Here is a 14,496-nt window from a genome sequence, read left to right as displayed (position 1 = left end):
CCCTTTATATAAGGCCACATTGTTACATACATTTAATTTTAAAAATTTTTTTATTTAAAAATTTTTTTTACAGTAGTCCTTATTGTTTATCTATTTTAAATACAACTGTGTGTACATGTCAATCACAAACTCCCGATCTATCCCACCCCTCCACCCTTCCCCCCATAACCGTAAGTTCATTTTCTAAGTCTGTTTCTGTTTTGTAAATAAGTTCATTTTTTTTAGATTCCACATACAAGCAATATCATATGATATTTATTTTTCTCTGTCTGACTTACTTCACTTGATATGATAATCTCCAGGTCCATCCATGTTGCTGTAAATGGCAGTATTTCATTCTTTTTTTGGCTGAGCAATATTCCATTGTATATAGGTACCACATCTTCTTTATATACTCATCTGCTGATGGACATTTTGGTTGCTTCCATGTCTTGGTTATTGTAAACAGAGCTGCAATAAACATTAGGGTACATGTATCATTTCGAACCATGTTTTTTTCCAGATATATGTCCTGGAGTGGGATTGTAGCTCATACTGTAGCTCTATTTTTAGATTTTTAAGGAACCTCCATCCTGTTCTCCATAGTGACTGTACCAATTTACATTCCCACCAACAGTGAAGGAGGGTTCCCTTTTCTCTACACCCTCTCCAGCATTTATCGTTTGTAGATTTTCTGATCATGGCCATTCTGACTGTTGTGAAGTGATACCTCATTCTCTGCCTTCTCACTACGTTTTTTCCTCTGTGTGTTTTTGCCCCTCATGTCTCTTTTGTGTGTCTAAATTTCCTCTTTTTGATAAGGACACCACTCAGATTGGATTAGGACTTGCCCTAATAGCATCATTTTAACTTAATCACATTTATTAGGCTCTATCTCCAAATATAGTCACATTCTGAGGTACTTGGGGGTTAGAGCTTCAGTGTATGAATATAGGGGGGATACAATTCAGCCCCTAACAATATCTGATATATTTCAGTTTAAACTCATAATCTTACTATTTGGTTTTTCACTTGTTCCACTTGTACTAATTTCTCCCTGCCTTATTATTATTGTTATTATTATTATTTATTAGGTAATATTTTTCATTCTTTTCTTTTTCTCTAATAACTTCTGGCATACTTGATTACTAGTGTCTAATCCAAATAAATATTTTTGCTACTTCCTGCTTAATATGAGGACCTCAGAACACTTTACCCATTATTTTTTGTAAAAGGCAACTCTTAGTCTTCTTACTGCACTTCTTAATGTAATCTGTCTTTTTTAATGGATGCTGTTAAATTTTTTCTTTTTGTTTTGATTATCCACAGTTTACACTATGTATTTCTTTTTATTCACCTTGCTTTTGACTAATAGAGCTTCTATGACTTGAGGTTTTCCATCACTTTTGGAAATATCTTTACCACTATTTTTTTCAAATATTGTTTCTGCCCTATTCTCTTTTTCCCCTCTGCTTTTGAGACTCCAGTTACATTTAAATTAGACCTCACTGAGTCCATATGTTTCTCATGCTCCTTCCCATATTTTATGTTCTTTTTCTGTGTTTCAGCCTTGATTTTTCTATTGACCTCCTGCTCTCCTCACTTGTGTCTAAACTGCTCCTAAATCCATTTATTAAGTTCTTAGTTTAGTTTTTGATTTTTTTTCATTCTAGAGTTTTATTTGAATGTTTTCATAGATTACACCTGTCTGGTGAAATTATCCATCTTCTTTTCTTTTCTCTTGAATATAATAATAATAGTTATTTTAAAGTCTCTAAAAGGTAATGTCAATATATGGATCTCCTTTGAGTTTGTTTCTTTTTCTTCTCTCTTGATTTTTGGTCATTTTATCCTTGCCCTGGAATACCTCATATTTTTCTTGAATGGAAAACATTGTGAATTACATATTAAGAGATAGTCTGAAGCTCTGGATGATAATCTTTTCCTTCTGTCATGCAGCTAAATTGTCAGCAGATTTTAATCTAGCCTATGACTGACCTGAAGGAAGCTGGGTCAGTATTTATGAGAATTTGTCTATTTCTGATTAATTATTATTCCTAGGGTATAGTCCTTCTGTGGTCTTAGCTGGAAACCTGGGATGTTTTTGAGGGCTTTGAACTCCAATTTTTGTCTCCCAGATCTATGAGATTACTGAAAGCTCTGCTCAGCTTTCCAGCCATTAGACCCTTTGCTGCTTAAATCAACAAATTCCTTGAAAGAAAAAGCACCACAGAACATCCAACTCATCTCAAAATACTTCCCTTCTATCTGGGACCTCAGCCTCTCAAGTCATGGTTGCTTTGCTATTGTTATGATGCCTTCAAAAAATTTTGCTTTCTTGTATTTTATCCAACTTCTATAATTGTTCTCATTGTGAAAGTTGCTCTAATACAAATTACTCCACTATAGCTAGAAATTTTTTCTTCTTTATTTAATTTTTATTTTTAATTGTGTGAAACATTTGCCAAAACCCAAACTATAAACAAAAGTACATTCAAAGATGCCTAGTTTCTATCCCTATCTTCTCCAAAATTTCTTCCTTCTTCCTATATGAAACACATTTTTATTAGTTTTTGGTTATCCATTCATTTTTCAATTTTGAAAATATAAACAAATGTATATATATACATATATATAATTATCCTCCTTTCTTACACAAGAGATAGCATGCAATGTACACTGTTTTGCACTCAACATTATATCTTGAAGATCACTTCAGCATAGCAGATAGAAATACTTTGTGTTGTTTTTTACAGTTGTATAGTACTCCATCGTGTGGCTATATTATAACTTGATCAGACCACCTTTAGTGAGCTTTCAATTTTTGTTATTATGAAAAAAATTTGGACATGTATGAAGTTAGAGAGAATGGTTTAATAAATGTCCATGTACCTATCACCTAGCTTTGACAATTATCAACTAATGGCCAATATTGTTTCATCTGCTCTCCCACCCACCTCTCCCTGCCTCCCTCATCTGTGGATTATTTGGAAACAAAAATTCAGGAATCATATAACTTCGTTACATGTAAATACATTAGTGTGTTTCTCTAAAAGATAAGGAAATTTAAAAAATAATAGAATGAACATTTTAAAAGAATTTCTAACAGAGAAATATTGATATTGACATCTCATGGACATTTATGTCACAATTACTGCTGTCTTTATAGTGTTTAAAGTTTGGGGGAGTCATTTGAATACCCTCAGACACTTGAAAAATTATTTTAGAAAATTACACTTACGCATTAAAGTAAAACAGAATACTTCTATTTATTCGAGGTAGTTTTCAAAATAAAAAAGAAGGTATCAGTTCAGACTTCCTTGTAGTTTATTTGAGAAAAAAAATTATTTGAGAAAAGACTACGTCTATAGCCTTTAGAATCTTTAAAGATAAGGAATAATTGTTATTAATAGACTTTTCTCGCTTCCCTACTGTGGGTCTTCAAGCCTCAAGCTATCTTGATTTAGGATGGATCAAGGAGAAAAACACTGAACTTGAATATGAGATTCAAGTCTGATTTTTAACGGACTGGATTTAGAATACTTAAATGAGCTTTAGTCTAACCACCCAACTCTTGAATATGCATGAGATATCATGAAAAAATGGGGATGAAAGAATTGAGATGTCCTATTTAAAAGCAGTGGTTGTACAAAAATAAAGGCGTTTCCTTGTTTGTCCAAGATAACTGGAGCCTGTTCAGTATAATGAATGGTAATATAGGAGATGTCACATGGCAATACAGTATATGTTTCCCAGGATGTAGACAGTAGGCTTGCAGTGATTCGTGGGAGGTTGAAATCATGGTGGATTGAATTTTGGGGTAGTTTGAAAGAAGATGTGCTCAAGCTTGATTTTGGAGAATTAGTAATGACCGAGGAAGACTAGAGGAAACAGACATAGTACAGTCGTCCCCAGGTATACATGGGGGATTTACTCCAGGATCCCCTCTCCCCAGTGGATACCAAAACCTCTGCAGGCTCAAGTCGTTTTTATAAATGGTTAAATTGCATATAACCTGTGCTCATCCTCCCATATACTGTAAATCATCATCATAATATTACTTAACCTAATACAATGTAGATGGTATGTGAATAGTTGCCAGTGCATGGCAAATTCAAGTTTTGCTTGTTGGAACTTTCTGGAGTTTTTTTTTTTTTTCCCTGAGTACTTTCAATCTATGGTTGGTTGACACTGCAGATCCAGAACCCAGAGATACAGAGGGCTGACTGTAATCTCCAATGGGGAAGTATGGTTTGAGCAAAAGTGTGGACATTGAAAACGATCAGATGTATAAAGAGGATAAGAGGAATAGGCTGAAAAGGGAGAAGAGTGGTAAATGCTCTGTCATGTCCTCAGCAGCCAATGTGCTGAAAACCAATTTGCTAGAACCCAATTCCACTCTCTGTTCTCTGGTCTTCCTGCCTCTCCCTCTAAGCATTCCCCTCAATGTGTTCCTTGCCTCCAGCTGAAGGAGCTGGAAGCAAGAGCACACAAAGGGGCACATAAAAAAAACCTGTAACAAAGACACTGTTTTATGATGGTCTCATCTTATCAATAACCAATGCTGTGGCTGGACCAGCCCTTGTGGTTCCTATTATGACTGCAACATACCCTTCAGCAGTAGCCATCAGGAAACTTTGAAAAAATAGAGGTTTATTACATACACAACACACCTGGGACCACACAGTGAGGCAGCAAGTAGAGAAAGAGAAAGAAAGAGAGTGGGCCTGGGGTCCTGCTTTTACAGGGGTCAAGGATGGGGGGCTAGGACTTTAGGGGATCACTCTTCATTAGTTAATTTAAACATAAGACCATGAATTTAAATCACAGGAAGAGAAAAAAAAAACAAGCAGCCCAAATGGCCAATTATTGAAATCAACCAGGATGTCTAAAACAAAGGAGCCTCAGTGGGGAGAGGCAGCCAGGCTCTGGCTCTTTGTCTGGCAACATGGCTGGCAATGTGTTCATTCCACACAGTCTTCTTTGAAGTGGATGCCTTCAAAGAAGTGGCAATCAAAACTTAAGTCAGGTACTTGCATTATAAAAAACGCAAACAAACAAACAAGCCACTGTCTGAGCTTATACTACAGACACCTGAAAATATAAGGATTAAGAAGAAACAAGTTTGGTGACTTAGCCATTTGGCAGGTAAAATGCCACCATATTGGTCAGTGAGAAAATTAATTAATTCTATAGGACATAAAGCCCAAAATAGAGAAACCATAAAATTTATCATTCAACATGAGACACTCTTGAGAGTGAAAGGGAGTGCTATCCATGATTACGCTGGGACAACAGGCATAATAACTAGACCACAGGATTGTCCACAGAAAAACATGAAGGACACTGAGCTTAAATAAACATCTAACAGGGTTTGGGATGACACCCAGCTCCCATGCCACCATCTGACTCTCTCAAAGATGGGTGTTTTTCTTTCCCTCCCACTAGGAGGGACAGAATTGTGTTCAGTTCCCACTTTTGATTCAAGTGCAACATCTCACCCAGTGCTCTGCATACCATAGGCCTCCAGTAGACGCAGGCTGACTTCACAGGACAGGAAAAGGACAGGTGTGGATGGCGCAGTGCAGGGAGAGCCAATCGGGGCAGTCACAGGTAAAGACCCCATGTGGGCCTGGGAGGTCACTGGGGAACCATTGAAATGTGTCTGTGGTGGGGGGTAGAGCACCAAGAAACCTGCACCCCATTCCTATGCCCTGTGCCCCTCCCATGACCAGATTTCCCCACACTGTCCCACTGGCCCTTCTTCTGGTCCTGTCCCCAAGCTCCCTGTTTGCTTTTCTTTAATTATAAACTTGGGAGCTTCTGCTACAGGGCTGGAGTTTGTGGGCTCCCCTGGGACTTCACAGCTTTACCTTCCTCACCCAGCTTCAGTGTTAAAGCACCTGCATGGGCAGCGGGAGACAGTTCTGCAACCCAGGCTGGGAGGCAGCCAGTGGAAGGTGGATGGGAATCAGGGAGTGGGCTCAGATACACGGATCCTGGCTCTGTCCCCATCTGCCCACCACCGTCTCCTTGACTAAGTTCACTTTCTCCACACCCCTTCTGCTGAGAGGAGGCTGTTGCCTGTCTGAGGCCCACTGTCTGAGCTAGAGAGTCACAGGGAGGCTGAGGGTGACGTGGACACCCACAGCTGGGCTGAGAGGTTGGTGGGAGCTGAGGAAGGTCAGAGCTGGGGGGCTCCTCTCTGACCCCTCTGACCCAGTAAGTGCAAACAAAGAAAGGAGGATGAAATGATTTTGAGGCTGAAATCTCCTTCACAGGGTATTTGCTGAGTTTGTTTTCTTCCAGGGAACCCACCTTTAGGTGAGGGTCTTTACCTGTTACCCTCCTCTCTCCTTTTTGCAGTTCCTATTACTGATCGCTGGTCATTTTGCATTTCTATCGATCAGCATTTTCTCTTCCTGTTATTTTCTGCCTCTGTTAGTTTTTATTTTCTTTTGGGGGGATGAGGGGGTGGGCATATATCTTCTAGTGTTATGCCTCTTCTCACTCTTTCTTCCAGTCCTCTTCCTTTGATCTACTTCTCCCTTTTTCTTAACTTAGTGTCTCATTGACCTTTTTCTTTTCTCTTTCCCTCTGTCTGGATTGGGGGGCCACAGTGATGGGTTGAAGAGTTTTCTAAAGCAGGAAGACAGAGGATGAGTGGAGAGAGATGCAGGTAAAGAGGCAGGGAGGAGAGGGGATGTTGAGTCGTTTTTTCCCCAAAAGGTGACTTGTTTTATGGTGTCATTTCTAGGAAGAAAAATGAACTCGCTAACTAAACACCCATAGTTACCGTGCAAGAAATGAGCACGTGAGATGCCAGAATAATTTCTTGAATTGCTTTGCATAATACAATTACTCATTCAACAGATATGTGCTGGGAACAAAATATATGCCAGGCACTGTCCTAAGAGCCTGAGATCCCACCATGTGCAAAAGTGGCATCAGTGAATATAGGTTTTAGTCGAGAAATCAGGAGTATAACAAAATTCATGTGAATTAAATGTAGCATGCCCAATGGTGTTTAGCGCAATGAAAAACATAAGGCAGGTTAGGAATGAGAAGGAAAAAAGGATTTCAACTCGAAATAGATGTGGAGGAAGGCCTGGCTAAGAAGGTGAGGAGCAGGTAAGGGAACAAGGTAGAATATACCTGGCGAGAGTATTATATGAGGAGGTAAGAGCAAGCCTTGCATCCGCCTGCTCTGTTGGAGGAACGGAAGGGAGGCCAGTGAGACTTGAGTGGAGGAAATTCCAGGGAGAGCAGAACATACATCCTTTTGCCTACGGATGCTCCAGCAACATCTGTTGAAAAGGCTGTCCTTTCTCCGAGAAATTGAATTGTTTTTGCCCCTTTGTCAATGTCGTGTATACAGAAGTAGAAGTACAATGGTGCACATGAAACATATAATGCCATAAACCAATGTTACCTCAAAAAAAAAAGGCAAGCAGCAAAAAGGATAGCAACAACAATGACAAAAAGATTAGCTGGGGAGAAGATATTTGCAAACCACATATTTGACAAAGGACTCGTAGCTGGACTAAATAAAGAACGCATCAAAACTTAATATTTTAAAAAGTTGTCCACATTAACAGAATTAAGGGAGGGAAAATCACATGATCATCTCAATTGCTGCAGAAACAGTATTTGACAAAATTTAGTACACTTTTATGATAAAAACATTCAACAGACTGGGCGTAAAAGTAAACAGGTGAATGGTTAAACAATCTGTGGTACATTTATACCATGGAATATTACTCAGCAATTAAAAAAGAAAGAAATACTATTGATATAACTGGAATGGATCCCAAGGCAATTATGCAGAGTAAAAAAGCCAATCTCTAGAGGCTACATATTGTCTTACTCCATTTATTCTTGAAGCGACAGAATTAGAGACAGAGAATAGATTAGTGGTTGCCAGGGGTTAGGGATGGGAGACAGGAGAAATTAGAGGGGTTGTATGTGGCTATAAAAAAGTAGCCCAAGGGAGTCTTGTGGTGATGGAACAGTTCTGTATCTTGATTGTGACACTTACGTGAAGCTACACATGTGATAAAATTGCTATATATCAGGTCTTGGGGCAGGAAGGGGCAGCAGTGTAGCTGTTATCTGTCACTGGGGGTCAACTGTGGCCCGGTGCTATCTCTTAGATCCTTCACTGTCCCCTTAAAAAAAAATTTAAAAATAAGAAGTAGTGAGTCAAACAAAGAATCATGCCCCTTGAGAACTAGGTAAATTTAAATCTTGGGTAGCCTAATAGACAATGTTCAATCATGACATTGAAAAAACATGCAGTTTTGGTGTGCTGTGCTTTCATTTTTATTTGTCTCTAAGTGTTCTGCAGTTTCCCTTGTGATTTCTTCATTGATCCACCGGTTGTTTAAGATTGTATTGTTTAGTTTCCACAAATTAGTGAATTAAAGTTTTACTTCTGTTATTGAAAAAAAATGATGTACATTTAAAATTAATGCAAATTATATGTTTAAATAGTGAGTTGATTCCAGTGTAAATAAAGAATGAGAAAATGAATGTGCTGGGGAAAAAATTGCTATATAGAGATATGGAGAAATCTGAAAACTCTATGGGTTGTACCAATATCAATTTCCAGTTTCGTTACTGCACTATACTTATACAAGATGTCATCATTGGAGAGAGCAGGTGAAAGGTACATGAGACCTCCCTGTACATTTCTTTGCAACTTTATGTGAATCTATAATTATTTCAAAATACTTTCTTCCTTCCTTCCTTTCTTTCTCTCTTTCTTTGAGCCCAGGTTCCAAATTAACATTCTAAGAAGTTAATGCTCTAATGTGTAGATAGTAAGAGCCCTGCTAATGTCAGGGGCTGTGGTCAGTTCATGATTCCATGTGGTTTTACAGACACATTTTCTAATCCACACTGAGGACCTCACTGTGAAGCAGTGGAAGGGCCTGTTAATAAAATGACTGAGTGGAAGGTCGTGTTATTATTATTAAAACACGAAATACTCAGCTAAGGCCAATCTCTTCAGGCCCATGAGGCCTGAGAGACACACACATTGGTTGAAAAGCAGACAGCTATACAAAGTTATAAAAATCACACCACAATCTTTACATTAAGATTTAACATAAGCACCAGGAATAAAGCCACCGAATGCAGCAGTAATCCCAGAGTATTGGTTACCCTCTTCTCTTCGAATCTCCCATCCAAACTCAGAGCCCTCGGGACAGAAATCAGGATATTTTTGTCTTCTAGAATTTGAGCCAACCATTCAAATGAGGTTTTGGAAAATTTAATAACATAAAAATCTAAGTTTAAAAAATGTGATTCAAGGCGTAGCTCCGATCTTGCTAAAAACGCCTTTTGGGAGGTTGAGCCGCTTGCACAATGTTGGGAATGAATGAGCCATCCCAGCTCTATGAAGAGAGCAATGACGTGCAGATGGACCTGATGCCTGGCAAGAGTGACCTTCTACAGATGCAGGTAGGCAGCGGGAGCCAGGAGCCATCCTCGAACCCCCGCACCGGAGCCCTGCCACAGCTCGACCAGGACGGCCCAATGGAGGAGGAGGCGGCCCAGCCAACGGCGGAGCCCCAGGGGGACAGAGGCCTTGCTACCCGGCCCAGCTCTGGGGAGTAGCCAGGCCAGATCGTCAGCCATGGCTTGGAGAAGTTGGGGGGTGGGGGGAGGGGGTACGACGAGAAAGACTAGGAATTTGATGACTGGGAGGACGACTGCGACTATCCGGCAGAGGAGCCGCTGAGTGGTGCAGGCTGCAGTTTCAGCAGCCCTTGGAGGAGACAACGTGCTTCTGAGAACCTCCAGAGTAAGAGAAGCAGCTCTGGATGGCGGGTTTCAAATGCGTTATGAAAACACCTCTTTTGATCTGTTAGCTTTTATGGAAAAGCTTTTTTCACTTATGGTTGGCAATCGTTTGACCGAAGAACTCGGCTGTGATTAGATTATTGATATGATACAGAGTAGTTAAGTGATTTGGGAGAGACCCAGCGTTCCACTGTCTCTCGGGTTCTTTCCAAATAGGTCTGTGCCAATGGAAAACTTGATCTAAAAAAAATTTTTTTTCTTATTTAATTTAATTTAGTTAATTAATTAATTAATTTTTGCAGAGTAGAATAGGGCAGGGACAGCACAGTTATGAAAAAGGAAGATAATTGGTAAAGAAAAAGGCTGTTAGTACTGTTGAATCCTGTTTTCAAGAATGTCCTAAAACACCTATGGCTTTGACTTTGTTATTGATCCAGATTATTTTCCTTGCATTGGGGAAAATATCTTTCATATGTAAGGGATGGTTTTGCAAGAATAAGTCATGACCAAGACAGACTACCAGCACAAGAGCCCACTGTATTAGTTGCATGACAAAGAGTAACTAATTTGTCCAATTAAAGACACGATCTCTTTGAGTTATTTGGACTGAAAGCATTTTAATTATTTATTTATTTATTTATTTGCCACACCGCGAGGCTTGCGGGATCTTAGTTCTCCGACCAGGGATTGAACCCGCACCCTCAGCAGTAATATCACCGAGTCCTAATCCCTGGACTGCCAGGGAATTCCCTTGTCTGAAAGTATATGGAGAAAACTTTGAAGGTTCCACTTTGTGATCTATCCAAGCTGTGGCTATCAAAGGCTAAATTTTTAGTGTAAGATAAATTGAGTATTCTTCAGTATCCCTAAAGGATAATCAAGTCCCCAAAGAAATATGTATTGTGTGTGCTACGTCTTAAAATGTGTTTCCAAGATCATCTGAAATTTTGCTTGTACTACTGTATCTTAATCATTTAGATAGCTACTGTGATCTATAATTCAAGAAAATACCTTGCCTTGACTATTTTTAAAAGTAAAATTTAAGACGTCCTTAATAAAGTTTCAAATTTGAGACATTAAAATGTATGTGAAAATACAAGAAAACAAACTATTTCTAACATCCTTATATTCTAGAGAAAGTGTCTGTTTTACTTGCTCTCTGTTTTTCATTTAACTTTACAGGTAAAAGACTGTTTCAACGTCATAATGTAAGAACTGTTAAGTGAAAATTGTCGAGTAAAAAGAAAGCCCTAACATCTAAAAGAGACTTTATGAACACTCATGTCCGTCAACCCTTAAAGGTTTTAAACCTGCCCAGAAATCCCCCTCAGTATCTGAAGTTTCCTTCTCTAGTTAAGCTTGTTATTGGTTATGCACTGGCATTCGAGGTAATTTTTTTCTTTTTAAAGCACAATTCAAGTGTGTATCTGAAGCAAAATCATGCACTGATGCAGGTAAAAATCAACAGAAAACCAAACTGGAGATTAGTTCACCAAATAGTGATGGTTGTCTCTGAGTTTGGGGCTTGTAGATTAATTTTTTTCTATATACTTTTTTTCTTGGATTTGCTATTTTTTAAGAAGTGGGTTTTTATAATGAGGGGCGGGGGGGTGTGTCTCCGTACAGTGTGCAGTCAAGCGTGTTTTGTCAAGACCCCATACCTCCATACCTCCAGCTGGAACATTTGTTTCAAGGATGGAAGCATCAGGCAACAGAACTGCATGGATGGAGGCTTCTGAGACCGCCAAGGCGGTCACTAATGAACCACTTCTGAATGTGTCGGTGTTATTTGCCAAAAAATGTTATGGGTTAAACAAAAAAGAATTGGGAGGAAGTAGTGCAGTGTTTCCCCTTCCTTTTTTTAATTCGTAAAAGCAACACAAGCTCACGGGTAAAACAAAACAAAACAAGTGATAGTGTAGAAGGCTTCCCCTGCGTCCACGCCCACTCCCCCAAAGTGAACTGCAGGAGTGATTTCTTGAGTTTCCTTCCCAAAAACATTGTGTGCGTCTGTGCTTCGCGAATCCTTCTTTGTCAGAGAGCTCGCAGAGCGCAGATTCCACGCCGGTGGCTCTGGGCAATCTAATTCTGCTAGTTGGAGTGTGGTTCTGCTGACCTGTAGACCCACCCCAACAATTGATTTCCCACAGGACCCTGCGGGTGTTATCTAAATTGAAAAATAACACCCAAGCCGTGGCCAAAGGCAGGGTAGCGTGGCCGAGCGGTCTAAGGCGCTGGATTAAGGCTCCAGTCTCTTCGGGGGCGTGGGTTCGAATCCCACCGCTGCCAGCTTGTTTATCCCTTTTTCTTCGCCCCCCATTCATCACAAAAAGGATTATGCAAATTGGACGCTCAACCGCGGGCCCCGCCTTCACTCGGAGCATGGGACTGTGTTCACCAGCCTGCTGAGATATATCTCAGCTCAGGGCGCGCCGAAGTCCCAGACCGCAAATTGGGTGGGCCCGAGGATGAGTCGGGGAACCCAGCGCCGTAGATGCTGGTTCTCCCCTCCCTGGAAAACTGGAAGAGGTGATGATGGGATATCCTGAACTGGGACCAAACTTACTCCAAAGTAATAAATTTCAAGAAGCAAAAAGGGAAAGCCAGCCGAGGGTTAACGCTGTTTCCGCCCGGTTTCGAACCGGGGACCTTTCGCGTGTTAGGCGAACGTGATAACCACTACACTACGGAAACAGGCCCAGTAAATGCTCTTCGTAATACTACTGAAAATCTGTAGTTAGGAAAACTTCTTGTGAGTACAGTGCATACATAGTGCTATGGTGATGAAACAATGGTCCCACGATCCAGATCGTTGGAAACGCCCACAGAAGGCTCTGCACCCAATCTCTCACCGTCAAGCTGCTCACCCACTCTTCTACCTGCACTTCTTTCCCATCCCGGAACTCTTGGTGATGCCCACTGCCCGTCCAGGACGAAACCTGTCCACATAACAAGAAATTATCAGAAGGTAAATGAAAAAAGGAAAAAATGGGGCTCGTCCGGGATTTGAACCCGGGACCTCTCGCACCCAAAGCGAGAATCATACCCCTAGACCAACGAGCCACCCGGTGAAGTAGTTTCTGATTCAATCCTTGATATGCTTCTAGGTGGAGTCGTTTCATCGCTGAGAAAGTAAACATTTTTTTCTGGTATAATGAAAGCGTTCTCTGGATCTCCGAGTCTCTCACGCCCAACCTATCCCTGTTCGACCGTCTTCGCGTCAACTGTTAACTCTCAGCAGTAGATAGTTCGCTCAGCATAAAAGCTCGGTATCCCTTGGCCCCTCTGAGATCTCCTGGAATCCAAATGAGCGCCTCATTGCTAAGGCTACTCGGGCAGCAGGCAGGGGCATCCTTCCACTTTGGGGACTCCTCCTCTCCCAGGGGATCCCAAATAAGGCGCAAGTCTGGAGGCCCAAGGGCAGGGTACAGAAGCCGGGAGAGCCGGGGGGCTCCTGGAGAGAACCGGGAGCCGGGCTTGTAGGGGACGCGGGATGGACTAGGTCCCGAGCCGCGACAGACGAAATGAAACCTGGGTAGTTCCTTCCTGTGAAGCGCCTGGTATGGGCGGGAGGGGGCGGCGGGAGGGGGCCTTTTCTTTATCGTTTTATGAAAATGTTAAAAACAACATATACTTATTTGCAAAATATTCAGAAAGTGTAGGGAAGTGAGAAATGAGAAGCATAAATGAGATGGCCAGGAACCCCGCTCCCTCAAAGGGTGACCGACCAAGGTAGTTGGTGCGCAGCCCCCCCGAGGCTAGCATCGGTGCGCGCGCTCACACACACACACACGCGGCGCCCAGGCCGCGTGTCTTGGCTACCCGCCCTAGCTGCGTTCTCCCGGGATCGCCCCAGAACAGTCGCGCGCCCACTGAACCGGAGGCCCCGGGCTGTGCGGGCGCTTTCCTCCTCCAGTTCCACTGGGTTATTTAGTAGTACAAAGCAGTGATTCGGGATCCCTGCTTTCAAAGTTCACGAAAATCCGCTCAGAGTGGACCCAAAAGTTTATTTTTGTGCCACCAGTAGAGAAATTCCCTACACGGATGGCTGTTACAAAAGAGAGAGACAAATGGTGGTTAAACTACTCCGAGGGGGGAAAAGTGCTATTTTTTCCATTGCCACTCTCCGAGATCTTGCTCAGCCCTCTGACCTGACCTCTCTACTCGCTGCCGCTCCTCCTCTCGGCCTCTTCCTTGGAGACCACGAGGCTAACCCACTCCATCCCCACCTGCTGTGGTCTTCCCCTCCTCCCGTGCGCACTCAGCGTTAGGTGGGCTCTCCTCTGCTTCCGGCGGCTGTGCGTCCTTGGCCTCCCAGTCACTACCGCCTCCGTGTTGCAAGCATTCGCTTCTCTTCTCTGTGGAATTATATAAAGAGAAGTGCAAACAAATGTCCACACTCGTGACACCTGGGCCTAAAAAGTGTAACTTTGTCACATTCGCTTCCAGTCTTTTTTTAAAACTATTTATTTTCCTTTTAACAAACAAAAAACAGTAATACATGCTGACCTTCTGACTTATTTATTCTGTTAACGGAAGTCAAGTGTACAAAATGACCCTAAATCCTCAGTGAACATGGGGCCCCTGCCCAATGGGCAGAACCAGGCCCGCTGGAGGTCTCGGGCGCCCGCCCGCCCGCCGTGGCCTTCGCGGGCATGACCCATCCGGGGGGCCTTGGCAGAAGCAGAGCCCTGACTAGGCCCCGCCGCA

At 41.8% G+C, this 14,496-nt stretch overlaps 3 non-coding genes and 1 pseudogene across 3 annotated transcripts; 2 read left to right on the top strand and 2 right to left on the bottom strand.

The window, feature by feature from the left end:
- The first annotated feature begins 9,348 nt into the window (after positions 1 to 9,348).
- On the top strand, positions 9,349 to 9,949 carry LOC115865558 (EP300-interacting inhibitor of differentiation 1-like; annotated as a pseudogene).
- Positions 9,950 to 11,993: 2,044 nt separating this feature from the next.
- On the top strand, positions 11,994 to 12,075 carry TRNAL-AAG (transfer RNA leucine (anticodon AAG)). The gene has a single exon. It is a non-coding gene; the product is annotated as a tRNA-Leu (tRNA).
- A 332-nt stretch (positions 12,076 to 12,407) lies between these two features.
- On the bottom strand, positions 12,408 to 12,480 carry TRNAV-AAC (transfer RNA valine (anticodon AAC)). The gene has a single exon. It is a non-coding gene; the product is annotated as a tRNA-Val (tRNA).
- A 297-nt stretch (positions 12,481 to 12,777) lies between these two features.
- On the bottom strand, positions 12,778 to 12,849 carry TRNAP-UGG (transfer RNA proline (anticodon UGG)). The gene has a single exon. It is a non-coding gene; the product is annotated as a tRNA-Pro (tRNA).
- Between the last annotated feature and the right edge of the window lie 1,647 nt (positions 12,850 to 14,496).

The sequence above is a fragment of the Globicephala melas genome, chromosome 3 (assembly GCF_963455315.2).
Source record: "Globicephala melas chromosome 3, mGloMel1.2, whole genome shotgun sequence".
NCBI classification, from domain to species: Eukaryota; Metazoa; Chordata; class Mammalia; order Artiodactyla; family Delphinidae; genus Globicephala; species Globicephala melas.
Note: the sequence above shows the minus strand (reverse complement) of the source record. Positions and strands in the feature narration are given on the sequence as shown.